This window comes from Ambystoma mexicanum, chromosome 9 (genome assembly GCF_040938575.1).
Source record: "Ambystoma mexicanum isolate Mex_15411 chromosome 9, UKY_AmexF1_1, whole genome shotgun sequence".
NCBI classification, from domain to species: domain Eukaryota; kingdom Metazoa; phylum Chordata; class Amphibia; order Caudata; family Ambystomatidae; genus Ambystoma; species Ambystoma mexicanum.
In genome coordinates this window covers 1,317,599,881-1,317,621,688 of record NC_090931.1, presented here as the reverse complement: position 1 = coordinate 1,317,621,688, position 21,808 = coordinate 1,317,599,881, and the positions used below count along the sequence as shown (strand labels likewise).

The following is a 21,808-nucleotide window of genomic DNA, read 5'->3' as shown; positions in this document are numbered from 1 at the left end:
CAAGCACCAACAGAAAAGCACAACCTCTATCCCATTCCCTCTTCCATCAATAACCTACCAAACTCACTTCCTTACAGGACCATGTGAGGGCCTGGAGACCATGCTAATGGTAACAGTGCTCGGTATAAGTCAATTTAACATAACACAATAAAACACTCCTGGGAGTTCCTTAGGACCCAACTCTTCAAAGAACATTTTGCCAATCACTGATCGCTATATTCAACCCTACTTCACGCCCTCTGGGCCTTCGTCCTTCCTTGCTCCCTCTACTTAGTTCAAATGCTGTGCTACCTCCCAGCCCACCTGTAAACCCGCTGGGTGTCTTCTGCATTTAGCACGCTCAGTTTTTTTCACACACTTTATACATCCCATAGATATATACGTATCCTCCACACTCACCAACATTCTACATGGCATCACTCATCCATGTCAAGCAAATGCAGCGCAACTCACAACCACCTTACAAGGCAAGTTGTAACAACCCCTTACTAATCTTTCTGGAAAGAATCTCCACCTAATCTCGGTATACACTGACACTCAAGCAAACCCTTCCAAGATGGGCTTCTCCTGTTGCCTCCTAAGTGTTAAGGATATTTGTGCCCCACAATCAATGTTGCCAGGAATGTGTTTCCTCCTATAAATTACACATTAAATTGGTCCTACCTGAAATATAATGTCTTCATCCATAATATGACCCCCATAATTCCACCAAACAGAGGTTCCCTAAATCTCTGGTCACTTTGTTGTTCACCATGTTATACCCACAATCCTTATCATGCTCTCGCTGCTCATCTTGCAGTGGCCATGTCCATGTCCAAGTCAAACTGGTCCCCGGCCAGCGCCTTCGTATGTCCCACATATGAATGTTGTGCACCTTCTGAGCCTTGTCTTGTGCAACAAGACATTTTACTCTTAATAACAATTCTGACCCAGGCCCAATCCTCCCCAGCTATGAAAGGATCAGAGGCAAGGGTCCCCAACTCATCCCCCTTTCTTATCAGTGCACCCCAACCTAATTACATTGAATCCTGACCCTTTCCAGATGACATCTCCATTTGTGCCATTGGATGATGTGATGGCCACCTCAGCATATAGGTCTCTCACCAAAATGGTTTCCTCCGAAATGCTTCCTTCCTAAGAAAGAGAAAACGTGTTAATCTTCCAATGAAGGCATGCCAACAAGTCTGGGGCAATTGGGCACCCTTCATCCATTGAATTACCAATGCAGCATTCTCTTCCATTCCCCCTTCTTTGGATGCTAGACAATGTTTTTCCATTATTGCATGCCACTGGAGACGTGCTGTATCCCACACTCCTTTGTACAGATGTTAGATACCTAACAACCATAGCTATGAGGAGCATTGCAGCCTTGCAGTCTACTATTATCACAGATGCATGAAGGGTTCCCTCTCTGTCAGGTATGTCCTCAAGGAAGTCCAAGTTATCTGCGGCACAGTACATAAACCTTTCTTTCACAAGCTTCAGTGGTACATTTACTTCTCTATTTTCTTCCATGCAGCAGAGAACCTCATTAGCTAAAGTTGCCTCAAGTCAGAGAACTTTATTATAGTCGATTGAGGAACCCAAGCCATGGATAAACTGCACCATGAAACTGCTGTGAGATCCACAAGTCGACATCCTGCAGCTCTCCAGATGTTCTGCACTGCGACTCCCACGATCCCTCACCATTGACTAATCTGGCTGGGGTTGATGGTAGTTGTGGGCCCAAACCTCTGCATAGCCAACGGTTGCAGATCTCTCAAAGTTTGCAAGTGTGTCTTAACTTTATTGATGTTAAGGCACCACAGGAGCCCTGCTTTTCTGTTCAAGAGAGCTTGCGGCACATGGGTCATTTGAACCTGCATGCTATCGAACATTCCTTTTCACTCATACACCATTTGAAAAGCGATAACATTTCCTGTGATGTAGCTTTTGTAGCTTTGTCCTGCATGATGGAACTTGCCTTCTGCCAAGATGTTTTTTCAAAGTAATGTCACATCCTTGTGTTTATGTTGGGACTTGCTTCTGCATGTAAAAGCACAGCATTGCTCACTGAGTTCAAGGAAATAGGTCTGTGATTGATTCTTGGAGACAGGATTGATGAATACTACTTTCATCTCAGAAAGGGAGGTTTCAAAAAAGTATTTTTTCTTCCTTTTGTACACCTTTTGTGTAACAGATTTCCTGCAAGTGTCACTCGCCACCTGCTATTGTGACAACCTTTCTTTTCAAAGGGGCATTTAATTAATAGTCAATTAATTCTAGTTGACTTGCTTATTCTGGCACAGTCAGTGCTGTTGCAGGAGGTTTTTCTACACCTTGTAACACATTTTGTAAATTTTAAGCGTATGCACGTTTAACATATTGTGTACATTTATACGAAGTCATATGCATGAACATCTTTTGGATTGAGGCACCCACTGAACTTCAGTTTCCTTTGGCTATTTTGACTCAATGGAACAGCATGAGTCATCATCTGACCTGCATCTTCAGGGTAAACAGTGTGCAATAGATGGTGTCAGCTCTATCACAAACGAAGAAGGCTTCTTGTGTAAATGCACATCAGTACTTTGGAAGCTTGTACAAGGAAACTCCTGATCAGTTATCTCTTGCCTGCATCTTTATGTCCTGCCAGTTGCTTTTCTAACTTGTGTGTGCACTTCTTGTAACAGGACCGATACCACCTTGTATTGAATTGGTTTATTTCTTCTGCAATTGTATTTTGGAAGTGTTCTGCAAGGTGTTTACAATCACTGTAGTCACACTCATTTGGAATTCATACCGCGTGAACGAAAGCCTGCTTTTATTGGCGTTGACACAACAAACACATATGAAAGTCTATAGGACTCTAGCGCTTGTGTCTGGTGATGATGGTTGATTTATCTGCATTGCAGTCCGATATCACAGCGAGTAGAGCCTAGGCTGCTGACGCAGGTTCGAATCCCGGCAGGACCAAAATCAGCCTTTCATCCTTCCGAGGTCGATAAATGAGCACCACACACTGTGGGTAAAAATAAGCAGCGCTCTGATACCTGAGGGTTTGTAGCGTAAATGCTAAATTATATTGCACATTTCACAACTTCAGTCAAATGATTGCACCTGGAACAGATAATAAACATAAAAAAATAATGATGTTCTGAACATATAACACTAGTGCTGTAATTGGACCTATGTCCTATTAATAGCAAAGTCTTTGACACACAATTGACTTCAAATAAACGTTGTTAGGGACTGAACATATACTTTATCTGAGACATTACATGTATAAATGCATCCATAATTAATTGTAATTGTTCTCTTATAACACCCTTAATAGCAAGGACCAATCTCTAAGCGAAAGCACGGGATGTGAACCTGTGTTGCTATGTCTTATTTCCAAGACAAGCGCATTGCCCATGAGCTATCCCCCGGGCCCAAAGACATAGCAGATTTAACTATTTCATTTGTGGACATATTGATGATGTCATCACACCATAAAGTGACACCGTGGGAATGTTATTCACCCATAGTTAGTTTCTGATTATGCAAAACCAGTCCCAGCTTGTTTATCTGCTCTTACCGCTGTGCTATAAAGCGCCCAGAGTCGGCCCTATCTGAAAGACCATTGAAGGAATCAATGCATCTGTTATGCTCCATTTCAATGCTAGAAGTGTGTCTTGTTTTAGCAACAACAATAGATTTTAAACTCGAAAATGCCACTGTCATTAATATTATACAGCTCCTGGATTCTTTATTGGTTGTTGTAAGTGTCTAATGCTGCTTCATTGTCAATGTTAACTATCACTTCCTTTTTGCTGAGTTCCTTGGCCCTGGAGGCTTATTGCCAATGTTGACAGATTTTCTGAGAAAGCAATTCCAAATCCACTTTTTCAAACCTCAGGCTCATTCAGCCGCACGCCATTCATTCTCCAGAAATAGCTTGAAACCTGCTGTCCCTGACGCACCCCAGAATAATTTCAGCAATATTGTATTGAGTGTAACAGTGCCAGTGCTTACTTTGTCAAAAAAATAAGTGCTGGTGTTCAAATATGTGCTAACACGCCTGTGACACGTCAGAGCTGCCCCACCCACAATTTGCCACCACTCATGGCTTCTGCCCATGCTGTCAACACACTTCCACCGGCTTATTGTGGTTGATTGATGTACCCGGTCACTACGGCAAATGCGTGAGTTACAAATACCAATCAACATACACATAAAATAACATACTCGTTGTGTCTTGACATGAGACAAATGTTTGTTTATCTTTAAACACAATCATTATTTACAGGAGCCGCAGTGTAGCAACACAGGACGAGACTGGACTCGCACATAGGGCCCAACAGGAGCCAAGACTACCCCAAGGACAGCCACTACAAACGTTACCAGGACCCCACTTGGGGCTCACAGCATTGTTCACATGCCTCGAGAAAGACCCTCCGGGTCGAAACACGTGTTGGCTGACCGAATTAGCGCACAAATGCCAAAGTAGTGTTTCCAAACACTCACCATTGTATTGAGAAAAACCACTCAGAATACCACCAATAAAAGCGAACCTGCATCGCATCAACTACCGTGTTAGAAAAAAAAATTCAGAAATTTCAAGCAAGATAACCAGGAGTAAACCCACTTTATCTACATAAAATAACATACTTGTTGTGTCTTAACATGAGACAAATGTTTGTTTATCTTTAAACACAATCATTATTTACATTTTGCTGATTCTATAAATGTTTATTATGTGACTAGCAATTACAATAATAAAGTTGCCAAAATACCACATCATTATCAATCAGAGTCTGAGACAATAAGTGCCAGGGCTGAGCTCCGGCAAACATCCCCACAAATGAAGCACTGACCAGCGCCACATGTACACCTCATTGAAATCTCTGGAAATGTTTCACCACTTGACTAAGTCTTCTCCCATTTCAGACACTATTAGTATACGATGATGGGTTTTGGAGCCCTCACTCATTGGCAGGATTTTACAGGCCCAATCCCATTGTCCCAGAAGCGGCCATCGACCGCTTAGTCACACCAGCAATGACAAACTGTTACTTATTAGGAACGTTCACCCAAATTGGACACGCCCCCACTGGGGCCTCAGGCATTCGTGGCACATAGCAGTGTCAGCCCCCATTGACCACCCCCCCTCTTGTTGTGAGGAAGAAACATACCTAGGGACCTACATACTAACTACAAAAGACAGACACTGGTTTTACATTTTGGAAACAACAGGTCACAATTTATTGGAGCATACAACACAGGGGCAGTCCCAGCCCACAAACATCATGGTTCACAACCATACTTTCGAAGTGGCCCCAAAGCAGGGCAAAGTTCTACTGCTGAATGTTCTCGGTGTCCCCTTGCCGCCCCTGGTTTCCGCAAGGCACCGGACATGGGCTCCAGCTTTGTACTGCATGGAGTACTTCCTCCTTGGGCCACTGAATCTTGAAGGTGAGGAATCTCAAGTGTCCCTAAGGGACTCAGTGCCCTTCGTCCGATTTTGGCTCGCGTGCGGCCTTCGGGAAACCTGCCCACGGTTCAAGCCGCGGCGTACTCTCCTCCCTGGCTAGGACTGCCCCGAACTCCGCCACGGTTTGGGGGTGGCCCCTCCGCCGCCCACAATGCCCACATCCTCCATTCAAACTTACCATGTTACTAGCTGCACCCAGCTTTCAGCAGGGCCCCCAGGATGGCCGTGAGGAACAGATCGTTCCCTTTATTCGACAGATGTACTCCGTCCGTCGCATAGTGGGAAGGAAGCGTATTCAGGCAAGTGTGCCTCACGAAACCAAACCCCTCTGCCTTTGCAAACCTCTCAATCCCCTTGTTGAGCCTGCGTCAGGACTTCTCCATACCCCTGTGCGAGAACGTCCCCTGCCATTGCAGCCTGGGCACCACCTCTGACCAGATGATTTTGGTGCCCGGCAACTCCTGTGCCAGGGCACGGAGGCAGACCTGTATTTGGGCCCACAATCGCCCTCTTCCCATAATGGCCAGGTCATTGCCACCTAGATGCACCACCAGCACCCTGGGCGCAGGCTTCCACTGCAACCGTCTGTGCACCTCAGGTAACAATGAGTGCCACCACATTCCTGACATGCCTAGCCAGACCACCTTGTTCCTTTCCATTCCCAGGTTGAGGCCCAGGTGCCATTGGCGGGCCGCGGCCACCGCCCGTGTTATAAAAGAATGGCCTACTATCCATACGCTCTCATCTGCGGGTACAAAATTATTAAATTATTATTTGGTCAGAGCAAACAAACGGGAAAAAACAACTTCAAATCTGTCCATTTGTTGATGCAGCAGGTCCCCCTTATGTCCCACCTGACCCGGATTGCCTGGTCTCCGGTGGCCTCACATAAAGCTGGAAGCGCTTTGACTGCCATCTCCCTATTTTATGAATGGCAGGGCCAGGCATGCCCTGTAAAAAGGCAGAAGTGGCTGCACCTTTACGAAAACTGTGAGAGGACCAGGCCTGCCCCTTAACCCCTACTGCCCCCAAGGTGGTTGATAAAATCTTCCTAAACTGATAGTTGGTGAGTGGAGTGCCGTCCTCGTGCATTGGGAGGGGGCCTGGATGCTGGGCTCTCACCGACATTTACGTTCTTAACAAAGTGACTGGGCAACAGCTGCTGCTGCTGGATTGGCGAAGCACCACAAGCTTCCCTCTTCCGCTTTGGTCTGTCTTACAGAAGCGCAGTTTTATTGTTAAGACCCACTTGTCTTCCTCTGGCCTGAACTGTACATCACCCAATGCCAGAGCCCTACCAGAGAGATCTCCCTTTCCTGCTGCCACCAGTTCACTGATCCTAAAGGCCCCAAAGAATGCCAGTGAAAATGCTGCCCTGAGCAGTGCCACCTTGAAACCATCAAAACATATCTCAGGCAGTGCACCCAGTAATTTCTCAAGCAATTCAAAGCTAATGGGTTTCCGAGTGTCCTGTTTGGGCCCCTCCACCCTGCCCCATCCCTTCAAGGCTGTGCGCACCACAAACCCTTTGGTAGGATCACACAACCCTTGCAATTTGCAATGGAAAGCAATGGCCGCTAGGTGGCCCGTTGCCCAACACCTGCTCTTACCGTTACTATTAGCCCAGACAACAAATGCCCGTACTTGTTCTTCCAGGGAAACTCCTGCAATTTCTTGACCCTCAATCATGCAGATAAACTTACCGTAGCACTGCCGGTACCGGGATCTAACGCCTGGTGTGAGCGATCGCTCCCCCAATTTCCAGAGCCCCTGGTCCACGTCACTAGCTGCCACCATTCGTCCCTGAACGCCACTCCCTCCATCTTTGCAGTTGGGTGTGCTGCCCGGAACTTGCACCACTGAAATCGAGAAAGAGCATCAGCAGCCACGTTTACAACAGCCTGTACATGCCGTGCCCTGAATTCAATGTTCCTTCTTAAACATGCCTCCACCAGTCTCCTGAGTAGGCTCAACACCGCCGGGAAAGAGGCAGACTGCAAGTTAATGGCCTGAACCACAGCTTTGTTATCGCACCAGAAACCTACCCTGCTGTTGCCCGGTTGCCTGGGCCACAGCGTTAGAGCCAGGACAATGGGAAATAGCTCCAAAGCCATTATGTTCTTACTCCTGCCCTTCTTGTGCCACTACCCTGGCCATCTCTGGGCACACCACTCCTGGCCCAGAATAACCCCGAAACCTTCACTTCCTGAAGCATCGGAGTACAGCTGCAGTTTCTTGCTGGTTTGCCAGGGGCTCCTCCACAACAGTACCCAAATGAAATCAGTGAGAAATGCCCGCCACATGCGCAAATCCTCCTTCAAACCTGCCCCCAGGTGGATGTGGTGGTGGGGCAGTGTTACCCCCGCTGTGGCCCTGGCTAACCTGCGGGCGAAGACCCTCCCCGCCGGGATAACCTTGGCTGCGAAGTTCAACTTTCCCAACAGTTGCTGCACCCTTACCAATGTGGTCCTGTCTTTTGCTAAAGCAGACTCTATTTCCTCAATCAGCTGAGACACCTTCTCTAGTGGCAGCCTGCAAGACCCCTTCCTGGTATCTATCTCAATCCCCACCACAGCACCTCTGTGGGTCCCTGTGTTTTCTCAGGTGCCAGTGGAACAACCCTCCTGCCCATCAACCTCTGAAATGAAGTTAATGCGAGCCCACAATCCTTGGATCCCTCCTGACCCATAAACATGAAGTCATCAAGATAATGGATCATGTCGCCGCCCCTTCTTTCCACCTTGCATGCTGCTCACTCTAGAAAAGTGCTAAATGCCTCAAAATAAGCACAAGAAATTGAGCAACCCATTGGCATGCATTTCTCCACATAGAACTGCCCCTCCCAATGAAACCCCAACAAATGAAAGCTATCCAGGTGGACTCAATATCCACCTTTGCTAGGAGTGCCCGCCACCCTGTGGCAGCGACCATCAGCATGGCCTGATCGAATGAGGCATAGTTTACTAAGCACCGGTCCTGGTCCAGCCAGTCATTCACTGAGTCTCCTTTTGGGTAGGACAGGTGGTGGATTAGCCTAAACTTGCCTTTCTCTTTTTTGGGCACAATTCCAAGGGGTGAGATAATACAGTTAGGAAGGGGGGGTTGGGGAAGGGGCCTGCCACCCGGTCAATTCCAACTCCTTGCCAATTTTTTGTGTCACCACCTGGGGTTGGATGAGTGCAGACGGCAGGTTCCTTGCTATCCGCCCTGTCAAGGGACCCCCATAGGGGATCTTAAACCCCTCAGAAAAACCTTCCCAGAACAAATCCCCATCCCCCCTCTTGGATACTCCTGCAAGAATTCCCAGAGCACCCCTTTGTCCACTGGGCATGGGCACATCCCCAGCCCCCCGTTACTGGCCCCCTTTATGCTGTCCCCCTGCCCTTGGAGCACCCTCTGTCTTAAAGTAGGACGTGATAGGGTGGCTACCTCCACACTTGAAACACTGATGGGGAAACTTGCACCTGGGCCCCCAAGTGCAGGACCCTTTGTTGAATGATCGACATGCCTTACCTGCCATAGGCCCTTGCGTGCTCAATCCCCCCCTTTTTGTCCTGGGGGGGTGATTGAAAGGGCCGCCATTCATTCTTCTTATTGTGCTCCCCTTTGTATACCATGGCTTCTTAGATCCTTTATACAGCTCATCATTAGGCCTGCTGGTCCTATTCTTACCTCCCATGAAGGCTACCCATGCCTCCATATCCTTCTGATCCCAAGTCATTTCTGGTACTAAGGCCATTTTCCTCCTAAATGCTCTATCATAGTCGATCCAACCCGTGGTCCCATATTGCCTATATTCCATCGTAATCCCCCTTTTGTATGTGATCAACGCCTGGCCATTGGTAGGGAATTTTTCTAGCCACACTGCTGACAAGAGGTCAAAAGCTAATTCCCAATTCTGTATATTCTCTTCTGGCTTGGCCCTCCTCTGCCTTTTCTTGTCCTCCTCCCTGCTAAGGTTAAAATCTGGGCCTGCATTTTCAGTTTCTAATATGCAAAAAATGTCAAATTGCTCCCTTGCCCAAATACTCTGCTTAAATTCCAAAGGGATATTCCATGCTGATGCAGAACTGTCAGTTATTAAGGGCGCGATTGCAACCCGATGGATAGTACCCTCAGCTCCCCCACCGCTAGGTGCATTCGCCTTGGTGGTTGGGACCCCTGCTCCCACTGGCAACTGGGTAGCCATTGGGGCAGGTGTTGCTGCTGGCGGTACAAAGGCGACTCCACTTATGACTGTACCTGTAGTGCTGTTCTCAGCTTTGTCACCTGCCCTGCCTCCAGACTGCTGGCCTAGCTCTGATCCAGAGGCACCCACACTTTTTCCGGCTAGCACTTGTAACCCTGTGCCCCCGAAAATAGTTTGGTTCTGCAAAGCCAGTGGACTAGGTTGGGGGAGTCCAGCCGGTGTCCCACTGGTCCCAATGACTGCCGGCGGCCGTGGTGGTGTTCCCCACACTTCCCCCAATACCGTGCTGGGTGTAGTTGGCGCAGGTAAAACCGATGCCCTTAGTAATTTCAACATTTCCCCTAAAGTCTCATTCATTTTCTCACTCATTCCCGCCATAACACCCGGAAGTGAACTCAATAAATCATTGCTGGATGGGGCCAGGGGAGATAAAGTACATGCCGGGGGAGAAAGGGGGGCCTGTATGTTCTGTGGTAGGTTAACCCCCACAATGGTTGCCTGTGGCGTAACATCCCCTCGTGGGCTGGCCACTGGCTGCTTAGCCCTGCTCTTTCTAGCTGGCTGTTTCTTTGGTGTTGGTGCCCTCTGAACCAGCACCCCGGTTGCAGTTGCGATACATCATCAACAGGCAACACTGTCACAGCCTTACCTCTTGCACCCCGTGTCGGCCTCTTAGTTTCCAGAGTCAAAGCTGCAGGTTCCTCGGTAGGCGGTGGTGTGTCGGGAACCACAAACACCTGTGCCTGTACAATCTGCTGGTGAGGGAGCAGTCCTTGCCCCCCTTCCAACATTTTCTCTGCCCAGTCCTTCTCCCTCTGTCGCATCTGTTCTTGGAACTGCGCAATCAATCTGGCCTCATCCTCCAATTCGTCGCCCGAGGTGTTCAAAACTATTTCAACACATGAAAACATGTCTGGTGACCCTAACTGAGACATGTATAAACCTGTACTTGGGTGAAAAAGGAAACCGTCAATTATTGTATATTGCTCTGTTGCTTCCCGCCCCTTACCAAGGTTCAGCCTTGACCTTCAGTCCTCGTTACCCGAAGCCCTCTTTGTTAGTTGGGCAAAAAAGGCCTTGTGGTTTGCTATGTACCCTGCCCACCTTTCTTAGCTGTTGTAAGGGGAGTGCAATTACGTAAAAGACAATCGACCTTACCGATAAATAGGCTCTCTTCACCGTACACAAGTACTCTTTCCAGATGGACTAAACCTGTTTGACACAAAATTAAAGCAGGTTACTTCATATTTTGTCCAACAATGCTTTCCCCATGGTGTTCCTTTTTCTCACACCTGTGCCCCCCTCCCAACTCCCCGAATCAATTTAAACAGGCTAACCGTCCGAATAGCGGCAACCCGTACTTCTTTTAGTCGTCCTTCACCCCAACAAACCCGGACTTTAAATCAGACACGTTCCTTTTGTCTGGTAAGCAGAAAAGTGTGTTCTGTTCACTGTCTGACCTTTGCCGATCTGCGCTGTCTTGTTTCCAGGGGCGTTGCTAGGGGGGGGCTAAGGGGGCTATAGCCCCTGATCTTTTGGTTGTAGCCCCGGATAGAATCTCAGGAGCTACAGCCAAAAGGCTAGCTAGCCCCCAGTCCCAACAGTTCTGACATCAGCTTAGCCCCGGGTCTTTTCCAGACCTAGCAACTCCCCTGCTTGTTTCCAAGAGCGATGCGGCCCTAGCGAATCACTCTAGTCTCCAACTCATCCTAACATATGCAAGCACGGGGGCCCGTTGGCCGTCACTCAGTTAAATTCAGCCATATGCGTATTGCAGTAAACTTAGTGAAATAGCAAATATACTCGCCATAATCCACAATCCATCATGGGGCAACTGGCGCCAAATAATTCCATTTGCATCCCTGCCCTTCCAAACATTCTGGACAAACAACGGTGATGTGCACAATGCTTGCGGTGTTTATGGAGTAAGAATCCTCCCTTTCCACAAACAAAACAACAACAAAATTGCTCCGTTCCCCGCGTTGCGTGGCACTTAACAAGGCAGTGAAAGTAAAAAACGGCATCATAAATGCACCCGGGGGCACCTAGCACCAAACCATTGCCCTCGCACACAGTTTAGACTAGCACCGGGATACTGATTTGTTATTTATATAGCGCCTTAATCCAAAGCGCTTTATAGGGCACATATTCGACATACATGGAGTAAGAAGGCCCCCTTTCCCCATTCACTCGTTTTCGGGCAAGAGCTGGTGAAAATGCTACATACCACGTGTTGCGTAGCGGCCATTGCCGGCAACATTTTTACAACGACCCATGCTGTGAGCCAGGCCCCAGTTCCATTAACTTCAACATGCCACTATCGCGGTGGCCCCCAAAACCCTGCGCATGCCTTACCCTTCAGCCTAATCCCTGCTGATACCCTACGCAGGAAGGAGGAGCAACGTGTGCAGGACAAAAAGGGGAGGGGAACTAATTCAAAACTACCATCATAGTTGTGGTCCCCGACTTAAACATGTGGCAACCCCCGTAAATCCAAGTAAGACAAAGCAGCCCATGAGGCCGCTGTCCGTCCTTGGGCAATGACATTTCCTGCAGACAGAACCGCCTTAACCTCAGTAACGAAGCGACTTGATCAAAACTCTTTATACTACCATTACAGACCACAAACAGCAACCCATGCGGCACGCCGGCCGTCCATGGGTGAATACCTATATAAGCATGCAATGCAATACATCCCGCGCGTGATCCCCAGCCTTGCAGCGCTATCATTCAAAAGAACCAGACAGCAACCCATGCGGCACGCCGGCCGTCCATGGGTGAATACCTATATAAGCATGCAATGCAATACATCCCGCGCGTGATCCCCAGCCTTGCAGCGCTATCATTCAAAAGAACCAGACAGCAACCCATGCGGCACGCCGGCCGTCCATGGGTGAATACCTATATAAGCATGCAATGCAATACATCCCACGCGTGATCCCCAGCCTTGCAGCGCTATCATTCAAAAGAACCAGACAGCAACCCATGCGGCACGCCGGCCGTCCATGGGTGAATACCTATATAAGCATGCAATGCAATACATCCCGCGCGTGATCCCCAGCCTTGCAGCGCTATCATTCAAAAGAACCAGACAGCAACCCATGCGGCACGCCGGCCGTCCATGGGTGAATACCTATATAAGCATGCAATGCAATACATCCCACGCGTGATCCCCAGCCTTGCAGCGCTATCATTCAAAAGAACCAGACAGCAACCCATGCGGCACGCCGGCCGTCCATGGGTGAATACCTATATAAGCATGCAATGCAATACATCCCACGCGTGATCCCCAGCCTTGCAGCGCTATCATTCAAAAGAACCAGACAGCAACCCATGCGGCACGCCGGCCGTCCATGGGTGAATACCTAGATAAGCATGCAATGCAATACATCCCGCGTGTGATCCCCAGCCTTGCAGCGCTATCATTCAAAAGAACCAGACAGCAACCCATGCGGCACGCCGGCCGTCCATGGGTGAATACCTATATAAGCATGCAATGCAATACATCCCGCGCGTGATCCCCAGCCTTGCAGCGCTATCATTCAAAAGAACCAGACAGCAACCCATGCGGCACGCCGGCCGTCCATGGGTGAATACCTATATAAGCATGCAATGCAATACATCCCGCGCGTGATCCCCAGCCTTGCAGCGCTATCATTCAAAAGAACCAGACAGCAACCCATGCGGCACGCCGGCCGTCCATGGGTGAATACCTATATAAGCATGCAATGCAATACATCCCGCGCGTGATCCCCAGCCTTGCAGCGCTATCATTCAAAAGAACCAGACAGCAACCCATGCGGCACGCCGGCCGTCCATGGGTGAATACCTATATAAGCATGCAATGCAATACATCCCGCGCGTGATCCCCAGCCCTGCAGCGCTATCATTCAAAAGAACCAGACAGAAACCCATGCGGCACGCCGGCCGTCCATGGGTGAATACCTATATAAGCATGCAATGCAATACATCCCGCGCGTGATCCCCAGCCTTGCAGCGCTATCATTCAAAAGAACCAGACAGCAACCCATGCGGCACGCCGGCCGTCCATGGGTGAATACCTATATAAGCATGCAATGCAATACATCCCGCGCGTGATCCCCAGCCTTGCAGCGCTATCATTCAAAAGAACCAGACAGCAACCCATGCGGCACGCCGGCCGTCCATGGGTGAATACCTATATAAGCATGCAATGCAATACATCCCGCGCGTGATCCCCAGCCTTGCAGCGCTATCATTCAAAAGAACCAGACAGCAACCCATGCGGCACGGCGGCCGTCCATGGGTGAATACCTTTATAAGCATGCCATGCAATACATCCAACGCGTGATCCCCCTCCTTGCAGCGCTATTCAGACTTGCAGCGCCATAATCCAAAAACAAAAAACCAGCAACCCATGCGGCACGGCGGCTGTCCAAAAACCAATTACAGCAGCCCATGCGGCACGGCGGCCGTCCATGGTTGAATACCCATTCCACAAAGTAATGCCACATGTACATCAAGCGCCATTGAAAGCCTTGTGGCACCGAAATTAAAAATTGCACACAACCACCCATGCAACATGGCGGCCGTCCATGGATGTATACATATATGTGTGTACGTACGCCTATTCACATAATCCTTCACAGTCCACGGTAATAACCCGCCAGCTGTAAAATCAACATCAAGCACCGAGCACAGCTCAGGTGTATTCCCCCTTATCCTCTCTCCCCCTGGGCCCGTATAGACCGCCCCCGGCATGTCCCGCTCCATACGCATGCCATGACGGCAGCGGTTCAGTAACCTACCATTTGATCCCCACTGCGTAGAGGTACCACAACACGGGTGACCACAAACGGGCGTCCTTGAATTCACAAATTCAAGCTGGGGAGGTACTGGAAAGAGACTGGGCTCCAGTCCCTCCCCGCTTATAAGCAGTCCCCAGGGCAAGCCGGAAGCTCGTGTCTTGAGAACTGTTTCCCCCCCTTCCTGCGGGAGGGGTGTATAGACCCTGTAGAGGGGTGGGGTGGCCAGAGGGGTGTCCCGCTATGTGGGATGTCCCTCTAGTGCCCCCTGCGGCAGCTTGGACAACCCCTAATCATTTGGGAGATGGTAAGCCAGCAATATTTTCCTCTCTGCATACCAGAATTTACAGTTGCAGCTTTCTCATGGAAAAATCAAAATGGCAAGTCCCAGAATGCAAAGAAATAAGAAGGACAGCATAAGGACCTCCAAAGTGAGATAGGTGTGCTGGCATGCATGCTTGGGCGAACCTGAGCATGTGCCGTGCAGCAAGCACACAGCTCCCATGTGTCCCCACTGGCCAATCAGTCAGCTAGGATGATGCAGCATCACAGCGCAAGCGATGCCGGATCCATATATTTTGGCGGAGGAAGGAGGACCCCACTCTCAGCCATGCAGGGTTGAAAGTCATTTCAGGCAGCAAAACCGATGCAAAAATATTTGGTGCCCTAGGCAAAGTCACGTTTTTCCTTGTTTTTCCTTTCCTTCCCTTGATATGGGTAGGCCCTTAAATGCTGCCAGTTTGACTGATATGAGACATCTGATACCCTATATCAGGGTTGTCCAACTCCAGGCCTCCAAGGTCAGATCCATGTTGGATGTTCAGGATACCCCATAACTATTCATGAGATAGATTTGCATACATTGGTATAACGCTACAGCCTGGATCACATCCTTTCTCCAAGAAAGAGTTATGAACGTTTTCTCTGACCAAGCTTGTGCCCACCCTAATCCTATCAAATGCAGAGTCCCACAGGGCTCGTGCATTTCACCTACCCTCTACAACAGGGTCATGAGGCCACTATTCAACTTTCTGGGCGCGCTAGGCATCACATATACAAACTATGATGATGACACACAGAACTTCATCCCCCACCCACCAGCGACTATGTGTCCGACATGGAAACCCTCAACTCCATTTACTCCACGATTCAAACCTGGATGGCAGAAAACTGGTTGTGCCTTAACGTAGACAAAAACGAATTACTACTTATTGGATCACCTGCAACCCTAAAGAAACTCAACGAACAGTACTGCCCCTTCACAATCGACAACACTCCAATCACCATCTCCCAGGTAGTTAAAACCTTGGGGGTCTACTTAGACTCCAACCTCTCGATGATCAGACAGGTTAACGCTATAGCATCTGCTGCGGCCTACCACTCGAAATTGCTCAATGCAGCTAGACCTTTCCTGTCAGAGCAGAACTTCATTACCATAGCGAGAGCAATAATCGGGTCTCTGCTTGATTACTGCAATGCCCTCCTAGCAGGCACCTCCGCTAACAACATCAGAAAACTGCAGACTATCCAAAGCAATGCCCTCAGAGCTGCCACCGGCATATCCAAAAGGGACCACATTTCAGCAACCAGGAAACTGGTCCATTGGCTCCCCATTAAGGAACGCATCATATTCAAAACTCTCGACCTCACGCACAAATGTATACATAACACTGCACCCCTGTTCTTATCACAGAAAATTGGCAAACTGACCACAGACAGGCCCACCAGAACCGCATACATCAACCGAATCACCATTCCTAAGAGCCTTAGGACTCGCGCAGGTGGCTGCAGCTTCCCTGTCATGGCCGCGACCCACTGGAGCTCCTTACCACCCCACCTCAGAAGTATTGACTCGCACATAGCCTTCCGGGAAGCTATCAAAACTCTGTTGTTTGTATAAACGGTGGCCGACTGGCCCCGCTTCTTTGCCAGTGCTGTATGCTACTTCTCTTCATGCTATGTATCCTTCACTGCTAAATGTATGATTATATGTAACATACAATCACCTATGTAACGTTCTTTGCCTGCTAGGACCCACGCTCTCTGTAACCCTGAGCAAAGCAATCATCCTTGTAACTAAGACACTTTCTTGCAACAGCGTCTCGATGCCCCTTGACTGTACGCTTTACAAATCTAAAAAAAAAAAAGAAAATACAATGAATGTGAATTTATGCACATTTCTTCTCATGAATATTAATGAGGCATATCGTGAAACCCCATCAGAGTTCTGGCCCTAGAAAGCCTGGCATTGGACAGCACTGCCCTACATGATACCACCTTGCCCTAGAACTGGCTTGTCAGTGATTTTGACAGGATTACAGTGGTCAACTGGAAAGCTCAGATTACAAAGCAACTCTCCTGGTAATACAGCAAATAAGTGAACCTACATCCCCTCCCCTTGAGTGCGAACATGTGTTCACTTCTAAAGGTGTTTTAAAGCGTACACCTTCTGTGGGAAGATTAACTCTAGCTAGTGTTGTGCATTCTTTTTCACATTTTCAGTAAACTTTATCAGATGTGGAATGAGCTACATGCCAACATTGTGGTGTTAGAAAGAGTCATAGAGCTGCATTGCTAAAACTGTGCTGATTGCTGTTAAAAACTCTATTTCTAGGTTCATTTGCTCGGTGTGATTTTGAGCATGACAATGTCCAAGCTTGCTATGTGCCACCGATCATGTGAGTTTTTCTTTTTAAAAATGTTTGGCCATTTTGAGTTGACCACACAATACACGATGGAGCCCATGTTTGTAGAATCATAGCATACACTGGATACATAAGAGTCACGCAGAAGACTTTTATGCATTACATTTACGTTACACCTCATTTTAATTCATTTGTATGGTGGACAGAAGGCACGGATTGTAAGCTATGCATCCACCGCTCTATTCCTCTCCGCCTTACAAATACTCCAGCAATTGCGCAAGCATGAGATTGTCATGCAGGCATAAATGTTGTGGATTCCTATGGAATCCGCCTTATTTTGACACCAGCAAACATTCTACAGGAATCATTGAAAGCAGCTTCTGGTATGCTTAAATGTCAGGCAGCATTTGCTCAATTTGCACGGCACAGTGCCAAAGGGTGGCATACAGGCGATTGCGCCACAATTTTCCCCCTCCTTTTGCACTCCGATGTGCATATGTTGAAAATTACGTGGAGGGGGCCTGTGCATGCCAAAGTGCAATTGTAACAGGTCTCCCCTCTATAAAGTTCAGGGAACTCGAAAATGTTTTAATGGAAAAAGGAACCAAGCGCAATAAAGAGCCGGAACAAATCACCTGATGGAATTTACTACCATTATTTGCAATATTGCTCTGTGCAATTTAGTACTATTGGAGAAAAATAATAATGCACATTTTATTTAGCGCCACGAAGCCTTAGGAATCTGAGCAATGCTTATTATTACCCACGGCGTGTGGTGTTCATTTATCGGCCTCGGAAGGATGAAAGGCTGAGTGTGGCCCTGCCAGGATTCGAAGGACGAAAGGCTGAGTGTGGCCCTGCCGGGATTCGAAGGACGAAAGGCTGAGTTTGGCCCTGCCAGGATTCGAAGGACGAAAGGCTGAGTGTGGCCCTGCCAGGATTCTTCGATCCTGCGTCTGCAGGCTCTGCACGGATGTCAAAGCGAGCGCTCCACTCCCTGTGCTCTCTGACCAGCTGGTAGCGCCGTGCTCTTAGCACACGGCTATTGCACAGAATTCTTAATTTAACAGCCATTGTGATCTATGAAATTCCGCTCATGGTCAGCATTGAAATTCTGCATGGGCGGATGTTTTCGCCTTTGAGTGCTGTCCACTGCCCCAGCACGGGAGGGCATTTCTCTAGCTGGGAGAGCTTTACACTTGTTACAGATTTAATTCCCCCTCTGATGGATGTGTTTCCCACACAATGCATTTAATTCAGCAATCGGGTGATTTACTGGCGGAGTTGACTATGGGTAAGTGCTTAATTTATAGTGGGTGCACAGGTGGCACTAATTTAATATACAGTCTGTCTGATTGAATGGCCGATAAATCTGATTACAATGGCAATGTATCACTTTTAGGATGAAATTAATCAAAATGCACTTACAACATATTTGCTTCATTGTGTGCTGCACAGGGTGACTTATGATTCCAAACAGGCTTTATTCCTTGGGCTTCTAGGGGGCATTTGGAATTTGCAACTAAATAACCCTATATTGGATGTGGCCAGTGAGGCAGCTGCAGTTTGATGACCTTTTGTGATGCAAAGAAAAGGCATTCCAATTTGGTCGAAATTGTCCGAATAGTAGAAACTCTGTATTCGTTTTTTAAAACAATACATTATTAATGAGGGGCTCACGTGGCTGCCGTTTGGGGAGTGTTCAGGTTTTTCATTCATTTTAAGTTTAAACACAAAACACAAAACAAAACCATTTTAATTACACTCTGCCTCATTACGAGTTGGCTGGTCCGGAAATAAAGTGCCGGTAACAACGTATACCGGCACCTCTCCGGACCGGCCAACTCCAAGTCGGCTGGTGGGGCTCTGATTTACCAGAAGGTCTGACGAGTAGGCCCCCAGCCTATGGGCCCCGCTAATTTTAGGGGCCTACGGCATCAGATCAAAATAAAGCAGTGCAGGATTTTAAAAACGTATTTGGAGATAATTTCGACTGCCTAGGGGCTTCCACGGGGGTTTAATAAGGCACTGTGAGTGAGGAGTGAAGATGGAAAAGATGGAAGGGGATCTGATGCAAGCAGGGTCTTTACTTTAACTGATCTTTGTTCAAGACCTGCCTCAAAGCTATGCTTCAAGTGGTAACGGGCGGAATGAACCCGACCCTGCCGTTACCCCTCGCAGCCAGATCTCTGAGGCCATGCCCACTGCCACTTGTAAACATACAAAAGCTCTGCTATCTACTTCAAATGCTGAAATACTCAGGAAATCCTCAAAAAAGACTGCTCAAGGAAGGTGAAAGTTGTACTGTACACTGAAAGAAGATCCAAAGCACTCCCTGCTCTTCAGCATACTAAGGAAGGTTGCATTGCACACTGAAAGAAGATCCAAAGGACCCCCTGCTCTTCAGCATACTAAGAGAGGCTGCATTGCACACTGAAAGAAGATCCAAAGGGCTCCCTGCTCTTCAGCATAGAAGGGAGGTTGCATTGTACACTGAAAGAAGATCCAAAGGACCCCCTGCTCTTCAGCATACTAAGAGAGGCTGCATTGCACACTGAAAGAAGATCCAAAGGGCTCCCTGCTCTTCAGCATACTAAGGAAGGTTGCATTTTACACTGAAAGAAGATCCAAAGGACTCCCTGCTCTTCAGCATACTAAGGAAGGTTGCATTGTACACTGAAAGAAGATCAGAAGGACCCCCTGCTCTTCAGCATACTAAGGAAGGTTGCATTGTACACTGAAAGAAGATCCAAAGCACTCCCTGCTCTTCAGCATACTAAGGAAGGTTGCATTGTACACTGAAAGAAGATCAGAAGGACCCCCTGCTCTTCAGCATACTAAGGAAGGTTGCATTGTACACTGGAAGAAGATCCAAAGGACCCCCTGCTCTTCAGCATACTAAGGAAGGTTGCATTGTACACTGGAAGAAGATCCAAAGGACCCCCTGCTCTTCAGCATACTAAGGAAGGTTGCATTGTACACTGAAAGAAGATCCGAAGGACCCCCTGCTCTTCAGCATACTAAGGAAGGTTGCATTGTACACTGAAAGAAGATCAGAAGGACTCCCTGCTCTTCAGCATACTAAGGAAGGTTGCATTGTACACTGAAAGAAGATCAGAAGGACTCCCTGCTCTTCAGCATACTAAGGAAGGTTGCATTGTACACGGAAAGAAGACCCAAAGCACTCCCTGCTCTTCAGCATACTAAGGAAGGTTGCATTGTGCACTGAAAGAAGATCCAAAGGACCCCCTGCTCTTCAGCATACTAAGGAAGGTTGCATTGTGCACTGAAAGAAGATCCAAAGGACCCCCTGCTCTTCAGCATACTAAGGGAGGTTGCATTGTACACTGAAAGAAGATCCAAAGGACCCCCTGCTCTTCAGCATACTAAGGAAGGTTGCATTGTGCACTGAAAGAAGATCCAAAGGACCCCCTGCTCTTCAGCATACTAAGGAAGGTTGCATTGTACACTGAAAGAAGATCCAAAGGACCCCCTGCTCTTCAGCATACTAAGGAAGGTTGCATTGTACACTGAAAGAAGATCCAAAGGACTCCCTGCTCTCCAGCATAGAAGGGAGGTTGCATTGTACACTGAAAGAAGATCCAAAGGACCCCCTGCTCTTCAGCATACCAAGGAAGGTTGCATTACACTGAAAGAAGATCCAAAGGACCCCCTGCTCTTCAGCATACTAAGGGAGGTTGCATTGCACACTGAAAGAAGATCAGAGGGACTCCCTGCTCTTCAGCATACTAAGGAAGGTTGCATTACACTGAAAAAAGATCCAAATGACTTCCTGCTCTTCAGCATACAAAGGAAGGTTGCATTGCACACTGAAAGAAGATCAGAAGGACTCCATGCTCTTCAGCATACCAAGGAAGGTTGCATTACACTGAAAAAAGATCCAAAGGACTTCCTGCTCTTCAGCATACAAAGGAAGGTTGCATTGCACACTGAAAGAAGATCAGAAGGACTCCCTGCTCTTCAGCATACTAGGGAAGGTTGCATTGTACACTGAAAGAAGAGCCAAAGGACTCCCTGCTCTTCAGCATACTAAGGAAGGTTGCATGACACTGTCATATAGTCTTATAGGAGCTGCCTAGCTACAATGCATGAAACTCTCTCTGGCGTAATAGAAAGTTGGTGTTGTTCAGAGGTACAAGAAGGTTATAGAAGGGTAGCTATAATATGACGTGCTCACAAAATGTCGGCTGCGAAACGTAGAACCATCTATGTTTAAACAAAACACACGTGCATTCAAATAACTGCTCAAAATGGGATTACATCATAACGAAATGTATTTTTAATAACATGCATTACAAATGTAGAAGAGGAGCCGAATGAAAGGCCAATGCATTTCAGATCATCCCAGGTCCTTCTTTGGGGCCTATCTTTGATCAAATGATAAAAATCAAAACAAGAAACAAAAATCAATGAAACCCAAAAGTAGACCACTTAGTTATGATAGAAGCAGAAAGAACAAAACAATAAAAATGCTTAAAAAAACAACACCAGATAACCACTTCCCATTCAGCACCCAGGTGGGTTATCATCCCACCAACCCGTGAAACCCCATGATATGTTACAAACCCCAATACTTAATCAACATCATAATCCTTCCTCCACCCAAGAAAATAAAAATACATGTCACAAATATTCAAAAAACAGAAGAAAGAAATGACCACAATGGGCCAGAGCTTGACATCAGGACAGTTACTTGACTTTATTGATTTGTATA

At 47.7% G+C, this 21,808-nt stretch overlaps 1 pseudogene; it reads right to left on the bottom strand.

Moving 5' to 3' along the window:
• Positions 1–21,808, bottom strand: part of LOC138487459 (zinc finger protein 84-like) — a 54,415-nt pseudogene that overhangs the window by 25,441 nt on the left and 7,166 nt on the right.